This window comes from Salvia splendens, chromosome 22 (genome assembly GCF_004379255.2).
Source record: "Salvia splendens isolate huo1 chromosome 22, SspV2, whole genome shotgun sequence".
In the NCBI taxonomy this organism is placed as follows: Eukaryota; Viridiplantae; Streptophyta; class Magnoliopsida; order Lamiales; family Lamiaceae; genus Salvia; species Salvia splendens.
In genome coordinates, this window is record NC_056053.1 from 10081847 (window position 1) to 10096771 (window position 14925).

Consider the following 14925-nt stretch of genomic DNA (forward strand, 5'->3'; position numbering starts at 1 on the left):
GCGTCTGTTCAGACTTGTGCGACTCTTCACGTGTAGGCACACCTTTTTAGAGTGTCAGGTGGCAAAGCTTCTCCAATACGCTTCGTCCTTTTCTCCAAGACGACTCTTCATTGTGACAGTTAGCGCCGCCTGACACCTCTCTAATTACTGCACACGTCTTATCATTACCGGCCTTTGTCAACTCAATCATTGTACTACTGATTAAATTTAAATTGCACTAATCAAGTGGATATCAATGAATTCCACTTGATCAGTTTCCTTTCTTCCATCCGATCTTTGATTAACTAAGAAAATAAAACTTAACACACTAAAAAAACTATTTACACTAACAAGGATTTGATCGGGTTCCCCTGGGATGTCACTTGATCAGATTAAGAGATTTAGAATTTGTTGCTTGATCAAGCAGACTACCCATTAGTACCCGATCACTCCTTCAACCTGTTCACTGGCGCGAGCTAGGCATTAGTAGTGGAACGTCGTCCACTACAAACACCTCCATTCCATCCTTTTCAGTCAACTTGCTCGCCACCAAGTAGTCGGCCATATCTGCAAACAATGGCCCTTTCCGTCCTCTGCTTCCATGTTTGGCTTGATCAATTTTGCCTTCCTGGTAGATCAACTGTCTTTCGGGTGTTGACTGGGTCAGGTGCAGGTGCTTTTTATGGAAAACGTCTGGCACGGCTTCACCGTTATCTTGTTGTAGAATTTGGCTCAGGTGATCCGCCTCTCTATTGTCACATCCTTTCTTATCCACTACTTCCAAGTCAAATTCCTGTAGAAGAAACACCCATCTGATGAACCGCGGCTTTGATTCCTTTTTTTCCTAGAGATATTTGATAGTCGTATGGTCTGTATAGACCACGACTTTGGACCCCAGCAGGTACGGCCTGAACGTCTCAAATGCAAAGACTACCGATAGCATCTTCTTTTCGGTCATATCATAGTTCCTTTGTGCCTGATTCAGGATTTTAAAGGCGTAGAAGACGTCGTAACTCTCCCTCTGGATTTTCTGACTTAGTACTGCTCCCACAGCATAGTTACTAGTCTCACACATCACCTCAAAAGAGTGATTCCAGTCAGGGCCACGTACTATAGGAAAACTCATCAATCGATCTCTCAGAAATGGGAACGCGGCTTTGCAGACATCAGAAAATTCAAACTCTACATCATCCTGGGGAAGTTTCGTTACGATCTGGGCTCTCCCGGTGAAATCCTTGACGAATCCTCTATAGACCCCAGCATGCCCTATCAAAGTTCTAATATCCTCCTGGTTAGTAGGGTATAGGAATTTTACCACATGTGTGTGCCTTGTCATGACTGTTCGAGGGTCCGACCAGTTTGAACTTCGCTTCTTTGGCATCAACTTGGGATGATGTTGGAAGAGTGGTTCTTCCTGTTTCTGCAAACTTGGTTCGACTGGTTTGTGATCTGTCTGGACGGACAAGTTCTTGAGGGAAATCAGCGTCGCAGGTAGAGGCACTAGTTGCCCTGTAGGCGCAGAATTTTTCAGCTCTCTTCTCGACGAGCCACCTTGGTCGGGTGGCTTACAGAAATCTATAATTGCTCTCTCAATATCTTGACCGTTCATTGCCCCAGTCATTGTTGCTTCAATCCAGTCACCTGCTTCCCTTTTAAGCTTTTCATCATTAGTGGACTTGGAAGATGGTGTATTGAAGAGTTCCTTTTCTAGACATTCCTGCTCCCGAGGTCTGACAGTATCTAGCGATTGTGTGCTCTCTTTGTCCTTTGGCCTTCTTGCGGCTTTATTAATGCTGACTGTAAGTCGCTCTCCTTTAAACTCCAGATTAATCGGCCCATGACGGACGTCAATGACTGTGTTGGCGGTGGATAGGAAAGGTCTCCCCTAAAGGATCCCAGATTAATCGTCCCATGACGGACGTCATTGTTGCTTCAATCCAGTCAGGTCCCATAACCGCTCCTGGTTCCGTCATTTTTATAACAAAGAAGTCGGCGGGATACATAAATCTGTTCACCTTGACGATTTCATCTTCCAGAACTCCCTCGGGATAAATGCAAGACCCGTCTACTAGCTGTATTTCCATATTAGTTTTGACGAGCTTAGCATTCCCCAGCTTCTTGTATATAGAATATGGCATAATATTGATGGAAGCCCCTAGGTCGCACATTGCGTGCTCCATTTGAACGTCTCTGATGGAAATTGGGAGCGTAAATACCCCTGGGTCAGTTCTCTTGGGGGAGAGATCACTAGGTTGGATTACACTGGTCTCTTCGACCATCCTCCCCTTCTATGCAGTCTGTTCAATCGACTCTTCTTTTTTTCCGACTTGATTAAAGGTGATGGGCTCAAAGCTTTCGTTATGATCGAGTCTAGGTGTTGGAAAACTCACAGATGACCTTTGACAAACTCCTTCTGATTTCAGAGAGACTGTGTTGACATTCTCTCGCCCCGCAGGTGGTTGCACTGTAGCTGGAATCTTTCCTTCATTACCTTTCAGCTCGCCCAGTGACATGGCGACCTGAGATAACTGCTTAGCAACCATTTCTAATGCAGCTCTTTGTTCCCTCTGGGCTTCCTGTATTTCTCGCACAGCATCATGGGGCTGGCGTGGGATAATCATATCCCCTAGACCTTCATTTTGCTGCTTGTTATACCTCTGATTTAATCGGCCTCCTCCACGGCCTAGCTGGTAGTAGCCAGTTGATCCATACTGTTCTGGCTGATTCTGGGGGAAATGATTTTGCCGGTTCCCTTGGAAATACTGTGAGTTCCGTTGTTGGTTTCCTCTTTGGTACTGCAGAACATAATTCACCAGTTGATTGTTTGGCTGCCTTCCTTGATTGCTAAACTGAGGGATTTGATGCTGGTACCCCCAGTCTCCTTCCTGTTGTCGGTTTGACCAATTAGGTTGTCCTCCACTTGACCAGTTCCCTTGAGGTCCACTTGACCAACCTGCCTGACCTCCCTGCATTCTACCCCCTCCAGTGTTTGGTCTATCCAGGATTCGAGCTGGCCAGTTGGACTGCCCATCAGAGGGCTGTACCTGCTGTGTCGCGGTTAGTTGTGGTTGGCTTTGATTCTGATCAGTCCACCTGAAGTTGGAGTGGTCCCTCCTAGAGCATCTCTTTGCTTCCCCTGGATCCAGTTGGCATTTGCGTTCTAGTGGCCCATGGCATTTACTTGCTCTACCTCAGGGGGAAACTCACAGTAATAGTAGTGATGCTCTCCTGGCGGTAGCGGCTGCGGCACATACTGTGTCTCCTTCGGTGCAGGTGGTGGAGGCGGCCTCGTTTTTTCTACTGCTTCCAGCAGTTTCTTCTCCATCTGCTCGAATCCAGCCTCCAGCTTTTCATCGTTGCGCGCCTCTGCTGCGTGCACTGCTCCTCTCCTGAACTGCCCTCGAGATGTTTCGTACGACCGCTTAGCCTCAATCAGCTTCTTCAAAATATTCTTAGCTTGGCTAAATACGGTTTTCGAGAAGTCCCCTTGTGCTGCGAGGTTGAGGTTGTTCTTGCTATCCACTGTGAGTCCGCCATTGAAGATCGAGTAGATCTCCTTCTCTCCCAGCTTGTGGTTAGGGCATGCTTGAAGCAGCCATTGGAACCTATCCCAGTACTGGCCGAGGGGCTCGTCATATTCCTGTCTGGCTTCTGTAATTTCCCTTTCCAGGGCACTTGTTTTCGATGCTGGAAAGAAACGATCGAGGAATATCATGCGGAATTCGGCCTAAGTCCTGATGGATCCTTCTGGCAGCCTAGACAACCAGACACCCGCGTCCCCCTTCAAAACGAAGGGAATAGCCTTACGCCTGTAATCTTCGGATGTGGATCCAATTGGCACGGGCTGAATATCACAGTATCGGGAGAATTCCTCCAGAAAAGCATAAGGACACTTCTTCGAAAGGCCGTAGAAGTGGGACAAAACGACAAGTACTCCTGATTTGATTGCGATGGTCCACATCCCAGGAGTAGCAGCGATGGCATGTGTGGGCTCTCTCTCATCATGAGCGTGTAGAGAGCCGATTCCCTAGTTGTTAGGGACAAGGGCCATTTTTACTTCTGCTTGTTCAGGTGGTGGTGGGTTTGTGTTCTGCTCGGCGGCTGCTGCTGCTTCTAATGCGGCTTTGTAACGAGTGGTGACAACTTCGGCTTCCTTGACTCTCCAATGAGCGTTAGTCTTTATATATAGAAAGCGATGATTCAAGTGTCCACCGCGTTGGTACCTCCACATCAACAGTGAAAAACAAAAAAAAAAACAAAAATGAGAAAACAAGGAATTAAGACTATATACACCTACGCACTACGCACAAACACAAAGTAACACCATGCTTCCCCGGAAACGGTGCCATTTTGGCGGGGCTTGGGAAGAGGCAAAAATGCGATTAGAATGTAGATCAAGTTATATGGAATGATAACCGAACCGGTCAGATCAGTTAACAAATTGTCGTTGCCACTTAATCACTGCAGTCTTGCTCTCGCTCCTTCTTCCTTGCCAAAGAAATTTATAAACTCCCAATTTTGCATAACTTTAACAGTAAAGCGGCAAGTTCGGGGTCGATCCCACAGAGAAGTTGGTGTGTCGAGTGTGTGAGTAGTGAACAGGGGGGTTGGCTGCTGCCACGCTTTAACTTGGGAGTTTTTAACTATTGTCTTTACTCTAGGCAGAATTTAAATAGCTAGCTTGATCAATGGAACTTTAACCACTGGGTCAAGTGAATTGCAGTTAACAGCAGAAAAGTAAATGCGAAAATGTAAACAAAAATAACTTTGATTAAACTAAAAACTAAGTACAGCGTTAAATTTAAACTAAGCTAACACTTCGGAAGCTAAGAAAGCGGTAAGTACTGAGAAAAATCTCAGCGGGAAACTTAAGATTACGCTAACAGAAATGAGTATTCTGCAGCGCTCCCTTCGGTTGCACTTTTAACTAAGCTATCTAAGCTAAGCTAGAGAACTGAACTAAACTAAGCTAGAGAGCTGAACTAAAATAATTTAGAGAGCTGAACTATGCTAGATAACTAAGCTAAGCTAAACTAGACGGAAAGTAAAGTATCGGATGCCTTTGTGATGGCACACCCTCTATTTATAAGCTCGATTCGGCCTCCAGCTGGATAACGATCTTGACAGGGAATTTTCGCTCATGCTGAGAATGAGCGACTCATTGATTGCTACGTGCCCTTCCTTCTAGAATGACGACGCTTTTAAGTAACAGATTCCTAACTCAGCTTCGTCCTTGCATCTCATAAGCTAGCACGTGTCCCCTTCTAGAACGTCATCCTTGATAACAGAATGGTGTGCCATATCCAGCTCATTTCCTCACGTGTTCTTCTTCTAGAAGCCAGTGGTTCCCACCTAACTGCTTGATCACTCCCCCTTGATCAACTCCCCCGATTCTTGGCCTTTTATCGCCCTTTGTACTTGCTTGATCAGTTCGGCCTTGTTGCCTTGGTCAAGTGGCATTTCTGCACATTTAACACTTGTTTTGCGTGATAAACCGATCAAGTAGCATACATTTTACCCTTAAATCGATGCATGAAATGAGCCTTATCAGTGCTACATGTTGGCATCTATGTCATCAGCACTCAACCATCAGCATTCTGCCATAGATACTGCCGCCGAGATTATGCAGAATCTCAAGAATCTTTTTGGTACTCAGAATCGAACGGCTAAGTCTCAAGTCTTTCGGAGTATCATGTCGAAAACTATGAAGGAGGGCTCGTCTGTGAGGGACCATGTCCTAGAGATGATGAGCCACCTCAACCAGATTGAGGTCTTGGGAGGGACGATCGATCCCGAGTCCCAAGTGACCATTATCCTTCAAAGTCTTCCCCCTAGCTTCCAGCAGTTCAAGCTCAACTTCGAGATGAACAAAAGGAACTACACCTTGGCGGAACTGTTGACTGAATGTCAGTCGGCGAAGGATCTTATGATCCAGGCTAAGGCGGCCATGATGACTTCGGCGCCTCGTTCCTCTGGATCCAAGCCTAACGCAGGAAGGATAAGGGCAATAGGGCCAAGGAAGTACTTGAGCTCGTGCTTAGAAGGCAAGATGACCAAGAGGCCTTTTCAGGCTAAGGGCAATAGGTCCAAGGAAGTACTTGAGCTCGTTCATTCCGATGTATGTGGATCAATGTCTACTGAGGCAAGAGGTGGTTTTCGATACTTCATCACATTTACTGATGACTTCTCGAAAATTGGATACGTCTATTTGATGCGCCACAAGTCAGAGTCTTTTGACAAGTTCAAGGACTTTAAGACTCTTGTGGAAAAGTATCATGGTAAGAGTATCAAAAGCCTACGATCTGATCGTGGAGGCGAGTACCTTAGTGCTGTGTTTTTGGACTACTTGTCGAAGTCGGGAATTGAATCCCAACTGACTGCGCTGGGAACGCCCCAGCAGAACAGCGTGGCTGAAAGAAGGAATAGGACCTTATTGAACATGGTCCGGTCGATGATGAGTTATGCACGGTTACCTACTTCATTTTGGGGACATGCCTTGCTTTCTGCACGTCACATTTTAGACAATTTACCGTCAAAATCCGTACCTACTACTCCTTATGAGTTGTGGACTAGGCGTAAGCCCAATCTAGCACATCTCAAGATTTGGGGTTGTCCGGCTCATGTATTGGAAAATGATCCAACTAAGCTAGGATCAAGGACGGAGGTATGTTTGTTTATAGGGTACCCTAGAGGAACGAAAGCATATGAATTCTTTAATCTCCGAGACAAGAAAGTCATTGTGAGTACTCACGCGACATTCTTAGAGGAAGACTATGTAATGAATCATAAACCCAGCAGTGAAGTGGCTCTTGATGAGCTATTTTCTGTCACAAGTTCCATTAACCAAGAACATGTACCAAGTGTACAAACAATTCCAGAAACTTCAACTTCTACTCCCAGTATTGTATTGCCGCGCCGCAGTGGGAGGGTATCTTACGAGCCCGATAGATACATTGGTTTGGGGGAATCTATCGATCACTCCTCGGACGACAATGTATCCCTGGAACTTTGCGGAGGCGCTGACAGATGTCGATCATTGCGAATGGGTGAAAGTAATGGATTCGGAACTACAATCTATGATAGACAAAGACGTCTACGATTTATCCGCCCTACCCGAAGGCTGTATTGCCATTTGGAGCAAGTGGATATATAAACGTAAACGTGGACCCCATGGACGAGTTAAAGTCTTCAAGGCAAGACTAGTGGCGAAGGGGTATACCCAAAATGAAGGTGTCGATTATGACGAGACTTTCTCCCCAGCGGCCATGCTCAAATCGATCCGGATACTGTTGTCTATAGCAGCTTATATGGATTGGGATGAATGGCAGATGGACGTTAAGACTGCGTTTCTAAACGGCAGTCTTGAGGAGACCATCTACATGGAACAACCCTAGGGATATGCCTTAAAGGACAAAGAACACATGGTTTGGAAGCTTAAGAAGGCCATTTATGGCCTTAAGCAAGCATCTAGATCGTGGAACCAGTGTTTCGATCAAACTATTAGCATGTTTGGATTCGAAAAATGCCCAAATGAAAGCTGCGTGTATAAGAAAGTTGAAAGGGGAAATGTTGTGTTCTTAGTTCTATATGTAGATGACAATCTTCTAATTGGAAACAATAAAAAGATGTTGTCATCAGTACGAACATGGTTGTCAAACTAGTTTGAGATGAAGGATATGGGAGACGCGGGACACATCCTCCGTATCAAGGTTCTTCGGAATCGAGATAAGAAGATGTTGTGCTTATCTCTAGAATCTTAGATCGACACAGTACTTAGCCGTTTTAGCATGCAGGACGCCAAGAAAGGTTTCTTACCTTTCAGACATGGCATCAATCTATCTCAAGAGATGTGCCCCAAAACGCCGTATGAGATACAAGTTATGAGAAGGATTCCTTATGCTTCGGCAGTTGGAAGTCTCATGTATGCTATGCTTTGTACGAGACCTGATATTTGATTTGTTGTTGGCATGGTAGCAAGATATCAGTCGAATCCAGGCCAAGGACATTGGACTGCCGTAAAGAACATACTCAAGTACCTTAAACAGACTAAGGACTATATTCTAGTTTACAATGCAGTCAAGCTCTGTCCTTTGGGATATACTGACTCAGACTTTCAGGCTGATCAGGACTCGAGAAAATCTACTTCAGGATATGTGTTCACCTTAGGAGGTGGAGCCGTAATTTGGAAGAGTGTGAAGCAGAAATTCATCGCGGACTCGACCATGGAAGCTGAGTATGTAGCCGCTTCGGAGGCTGCAAAAGAGGCAGTATGGATCAAAAACTTCCTTATGGACTTAGGTGTGGTTTCGAATCTGCCCAAGAGCATCACTGTTTATTGTGACAACTCTGGCGCTGTGGCAAACTCGAAAGAACCAAGAACTCACAAAGCGAGCAAACTCATAAAGCGGAAGTATCATATCATTAGAGATATAGTGCAGAGAGGAGACATACAAGTGGTCCAGATTGGGTCAGAGAACAACCTGGCAGATCCTTTTACAAAGGCATTGGCGGTGAAACCGTTCGAATACCACGTTAAAGGGATGGGGGTTCGACTCATTCAAGACCTCAACTCCCTTTCAGTATAAGTGGGAGAAATACATGACGTGTGCACTAAATACTACTTTTTGTATACTCGAAAGCTGTTTTGAGTATAAGTGGGAGATTGTAAGAGTTTGTATACTAGAAATCACCTTTCGAGTGATTGAATACTGTAATACTCTATAAGCTATTTTCCAATAAATAAAACAGATTATTTTTTATCATAATGTTGTTATTTTTTACATATAATGGTTGTTTATTGCATATTTAAATGTATAAGAACATAACAAAGTCTAAGTCTTTGTTCTAGTAGACCGGTTGTGGGCGTCGTCCAATTTAAGGTAACACGGTCAGTTCTGAACTAAGAAAAAACAGAATTTCACAACCCAGATAGGCCTAGACTACCTATCGTGAAAGGTTGCAATGTCAATTCGATTATTTCTAAGCCTTATTGAAATAAGATGACGTTGGTGTGGTGTAGCACTGAATGGATCTAACAGCAAGACATGTGTTTATGCTATCTACTAAAAGACGAGGTCTTGATAATTAATTTCTTAATCAATGTACGTTAGCATTGAGCATACGATATTGAGTATCTACTACTTTGACTTACCAAAGGTGCGGGTTTTTCGTCACCCAATGATCCGGATATATTGGGTAGTGGTGATCGTTATCTAGCGGTGCTAGGATAGCTTTTACGTTGAATCGTGCGTGAGGAGAGTCTCGTTTGATAACATCCACGAGAGGAGCTCGAAACAAGGTTTTATTATTCGAAACCTAGCTAGTTGGAGTTTAATTACTCTATGAATAATAAATAAGTTTTTCTTGCTAAGTCCACTCTTGGAGATTAAATATGTTGATTAATTAAGTCCATAGCAGCCATTAATTAATTAATGGATGTTTCCATCTTAAGCACGGGAAATAAATTACTTACTTAAAAAGGAAACCCGGAATACTCGTTATTTCAGATTTGGAGAGGCAGTGCAATATTACTTCTGTAGTGGCTGCTTGTAATATTTCAATATAAGCTTATATTAAATTGTGGGTTCAATTTATTAGTAAAAAGCTAATTGGGTGAGGCCTGATCCAAATTCTTCCTTAGATCCCTAACTGGGCCCAATATGTGACTTAATATAAATAGGAGAATAAAGGAGACAGAAAGATAGAGGAATAATAATTATTACTCAGAATTTTCGTCCCCTTCAGAGAGAGAGAGAGAGCGAGAGAGAGTTCGAAAATTGCTTCCTCCGTGAGCAGAGTTCTGTCTTCGTTATTCAAGTCCTAGTACACTGGTGCGATATGCCCACACAAATATCAGTGTACAGTCTGGGACACCAGTCAGAAGATCCGAGGTCGAGTACTGAAGATCTTCACGTGGAGACGGAGCAAGCCATCATCGATTCTTGATTGAATCAACGAGGTAAATTGGCTAATTCCGTAGTAAGCATGTTTTAGGGATTTAATATGGTAAAGCATGTTTTAATTCAAATTATGAGCATGATACATGTGATAATTATGCGAATATATTTTGTCTAAATAATCTACTAAATAGATCAAATTGTGTGATCGGATTTTACGCACGCTTCCGCTGCCAACTCCTTTAAAAAAAACATGTGGGTTGACACTGCACTTTTCACGATAGGTAGCCAAAGTCTATCTTTTTTGTCAAATTCTAATTATCTTATACAAAGAACTGACTGTGTCACCTTCTATGAACGTCTTTCGTGACCAGAGTACTATGTAGAAGAATTAACCTTGATTGTTTCTTATACATTTAAATGTTCGAGAAACATGTTATAAATTCATAAACAAACACCAATGCAATAAAATTACATCTTCCTGTTATTCCTGTCTTACTCGTCTCTGGCTACTTTCTCTGCCGCCTTTTGATCCATCAGCTGACCAGTCCTCACAATAATGCGATCTCTTCTCGGTTGTGGTCTCTCATCTTACTTAGGTCACTTTTGATTTTCGTACGAGTCTTCTCAATCTCCTCTTCAATAGGTACTAGCAAAATAATCAGTTGAAAGATATCAATCACAAAATAATCAATTAAAAAATATAAATGTTGTCGCTCATCTTACTCAGTTTGAAATTCTTATTTATTATATATGGAATAAATTCCAACTGGCCAGTTTCCGAATAATAAAACTTTATTTTAAACTCCTCTTGAGGACATTATCAAACTAGACTCACCTAGCGCACGATTCATTGCACTAACAATATTAGCACCTCTAGATATTGATCACCACTACCCAAGATATCAGGATTCTTGGTTTGCGAAAAACCTGCACCATTTGATAAGTCAAAGTAGTGCATAACCAATATCGTATGCTCAATGTTATGTCAACAATGATTAAGAAACAACAATCATCGATACCTCTTCTTTTTGTAAAGACTTGTCTCACCGTTAGATCGTTCAGTGCTATACTACACCAATGTCATCTTATTTCAGTAAAGCTTAGAAATATATGGAGTGACATTGCAACCTTTCGCGATAGGTAGTAGCCAAAACCTATCTAGGTTGTGAAATTCTTATTTCTATTTTGCAAAGCATTCCATAGAACTGACTCTAGTTAACTTAAAGTGGACGACGCTCACAACCAGTCTACTAAGCAAAAGACTTAGGCTTTGTTTGCTTCATACGAATTTAAATATTTATAAAACATCTCAAAAATGCACAAGCAAACACAATGTAATAATGATATTGTTTCTATTCGAATAATACTGAATCAGGTTAAAAGTTGATTCTAGAGTTTCAGTATACCAAACCTAACAATAAATGCCTTAAAACAGTGCAAAATCCGAGCGTATCACCAATAAGGAAACCTTTTCAATCCAAATTATCCACTCACTTTGTACGATCTCTGTTAGGTTATAGCATAAAGATAAGATCATTTTGATCAATATAACATCATTGTAATTGTCATATCGTAAAAGCTTATTTGAAGGATAACTCTTATATATTCGTTTACTTAGCCAACAAGCACACCTTTTGAATCGAAATTGTCCACAAACATACATTGTATGATGCATGAAATATAATACTCCATCCGTATTATAAAAAATAGAAACATTTGAAATGGCAAGGGTTTTAACGCACAATTGGTAAGTAAGTGTGAAAAGATGGTAAAATAAGAGAGAGGAAAAGAAAAATGAGTAATGTAAGAGAGAGGATGGGAAAATTGTGACTTTTTTTATTTTTTTTTATTTAATGGCTTATTTTATTTTAATTAATGTGGATATTGAATGAGAATTTCTTTTGTGGAAATTGAGTCTCTATGTGTTTAAGTAAATTATGTGAAATTAGTTGTTGTGAGTTAATGTGATTAAGCTTCCAATGTGTGAATTAACTTAAATGGGATAATGCATAATCATTCTAGCCATTTTATTTGAAATTTTCGGCCCTATATATATCCAAATTAAATCCAAACCAAATTATCCCTATGCTATTCTACATGATTTTCGACCCCTTGGCCACCCCTTGAGATTTTCGAAATCTCCTATTAATTAGGAGAGAGAATTATTTTTGTATATTTAATTGGTATCTTGTTTATCTCTTTCCTTGAAATAAAGTCCAATTAAATCTTACCATATCTTGCCAAATATCTCCATATCCTATTTTAATTAGGATTTGACTCTTTCTTTCTTGGAGACCACATTATTTTCGCCCCTTATGCCTATTAATTACTTTGTCGAATTAATTTATTTGTTACCTATTTTGTGGGAGTCTTTTCCTATAAGAAATTACCAAATTTAAATCCTATTCCTATTTGATTTGAGGATTTAAGTATTTTTCCTTGATTTCTCCCATTATACACGCCCCTTTTTATTTCCTCACTTGGAGATGCTTTAATTATTTGGTTACCTTATTTATGAGATACTCAATATCCTTTTACCTATTTTGTGAGTATCTTTCTCTCCAAGTAAATACCAAATAAATACCTATTTTGTTACCTTACTCCTCCACATACTACACACCTATTTTCGTTTTAATGGTGGGATTTATTCATTGACCTCTATTTTATTTTTCCACAATTTTAATTGCTTTATTGTGGGATTTATCCTAGACTATAAACTAAAAGAACCCTAACCCTAGCCCTCATATTTTCGCCTCCCTCTTCTCTCCATACTACATGTCTCTCTGTTCCTCTCCTTCTCCACCAATCCTTCACCAGTTCCTTGTTCTTGCACCATTGTGGAGTTGGAAATTCAAAATTCAAATAAGAATCGCATCATTCGTCATTCCTACCGATTGTTTTTCAAGAGAAAGGTATACTTTGATTCATCTTTCTCCTTCTTACCATTGAATCCATGTTTCTTGATCCCCTCATGCATATAGTGAGTGTATAAATCGTAGATCTAAAAATTAATCGGTTGGGACAGATGTTTGCATGAGAAAGTATGTGTAAGTGCGTGTATGTATGTGTGTGTGTGAGTTTGTGGATGATTCATTGGTGAATGCTATGTGTAAATAGGAAAACATGGCTGTGATGTCGTTTTTGAAGCGGGAATATATGTTGAAAGCATGAATATGTATGTGTGGATGAATGATAAACAAACCCTAGTTTGTAAATGTTGAGCATGAAAATTGTGGTGTTCGGTCAGTAGGTTTCGATGACTGTTTGGCCGACCAAACGATCTTATTTTGGCACGAATTATTAACTGAGTGAAAGTTTAAGTGTCTTTTGTGTTTTTTCAAACTTTCAGCCTCTTTTGACGAAAGATGAATTTTTAACGAATTTTCCAATTGAACTGCGCAGTTCTGCCAGAATCTGTATTCTCGTCCAGTGATTTTCGTTTATGATTTTACCGACCTCAAGATGTGATTTTGGTATGAAAGTTTAAATAGATGAACCGTGATGTGTCTACTATGTGGTTACAAAATTTCAGCTTCAAATGATATCGTATGGAATTTTAATGATTGTTGTGCGTACGTGGGTACGAAGAGCAAGGATTTCAATAAAGTTGTGAACCGTGTTTATAAGCAATCGAGGTGGGCTTTCTTTACTAAAAACTCTTTTAAGTTTCAAAAGTATGATATGGTGTTATAAGGGTGGTTTAAAGTGTTATGTCATGCCATGATTGTTTTGATGTTGAGATTGTTGCCTGATGCCTAGTTCGTTTAAGCTTGCTCTGTTAGGCTATAGGGCTGTGATTGTTTTGATGTTGAGATTGTTGTCTGACGCCTAGTTCGTTTGAGCTTGGGCTATGTGTGAAACAAATTCGGGTCTGAGTAGGGCCGCAAACCCTATCAGGCTGTGTACACAGGTGGGATCGGGAGCCGTCCTTGCTAGTCGGTCGGTCTCGTGGGTGAATAGTGTGGCCACACTTTCGTCACACTATGGTATGAGGATGTGAATGATTGATTGTTAAGAAAGTGGGGAGATTGTTTTGTCTGGCTAGTCTACGAAAATGTTTTGTGATACTCGATGATATTCTTTTCTAAAATGTTAAAACTCGAGTTCACTATGGTATGGATGACATAACTTTTATCAAATATTTTGGTGTGAGTCCACTGAGTATGTCAAGTAGTCAGCCCTGTATATGTTTTCTTTATGTGCAGGTTAAACGGTGATGTTGCGGCGGATGTTGAGCCGAGCCTTAAGAAATTCCGGATGCGTCGTGTCTTCATACATAGGCATCTCCCTATGACTCTCTAGATACCTTTATTCCGCTGCCTTGTTTCGAATCGTTCTTGATAAAGTCTTTCGTTTTGCTCTACACTACTTTATGACATTAATTACCTTGAGATATTAACCCGCTGCTTAATTGTTTAATCGATTAAAACTTTTCTTTTGAAGCTTTGTTTAAGATGTTGTCTTTCATTGTTTTCCCCTTCTTCCCTCCCCTCGTCACGTTTTCCCCGTCTTCACTATCCTTAGTAAGGGCGGTCGTGACAGTAGTGAAAGTAGAGTTAGTGGATTGTGGGGTCCATGTCCTAAAATTGAAAGATTCTAAAATTTTAAGGAACGGCCCAAAATGGAAATAATTGCTATTTTTAAAAAATGGAGGGAGTATGTCACGACCGCACTTCCTAAGGATAGAAAGCACGGTGGGTTGTGACTAGTGGGGGAATTATGAAGCGGGGAAGAAGGGGGAAAACAATCAAAGGGTACGACATATAGATCAAAAGACGAACCTTCCTTATCAAAACATAGTCTCAGATCACGAAGCAACATAGTTTGAATAAAAATAGTCCAACGGATTAAAGAAAACATAAGAGTTCTTAAGACTTAGAGTAACGGAAGCAATTGAGAGTTAGCTACTACTATGTATGAAGACACAATAGCAACCGGAACGTTTATTGAATATGGTCTCGGTCCAATGCTCAACATCCTCCGTCTCCCGTCCACGCTCAACCTGCACATAGGGAAAACACATGCAGGGGCTGAGTACTTGATGCAC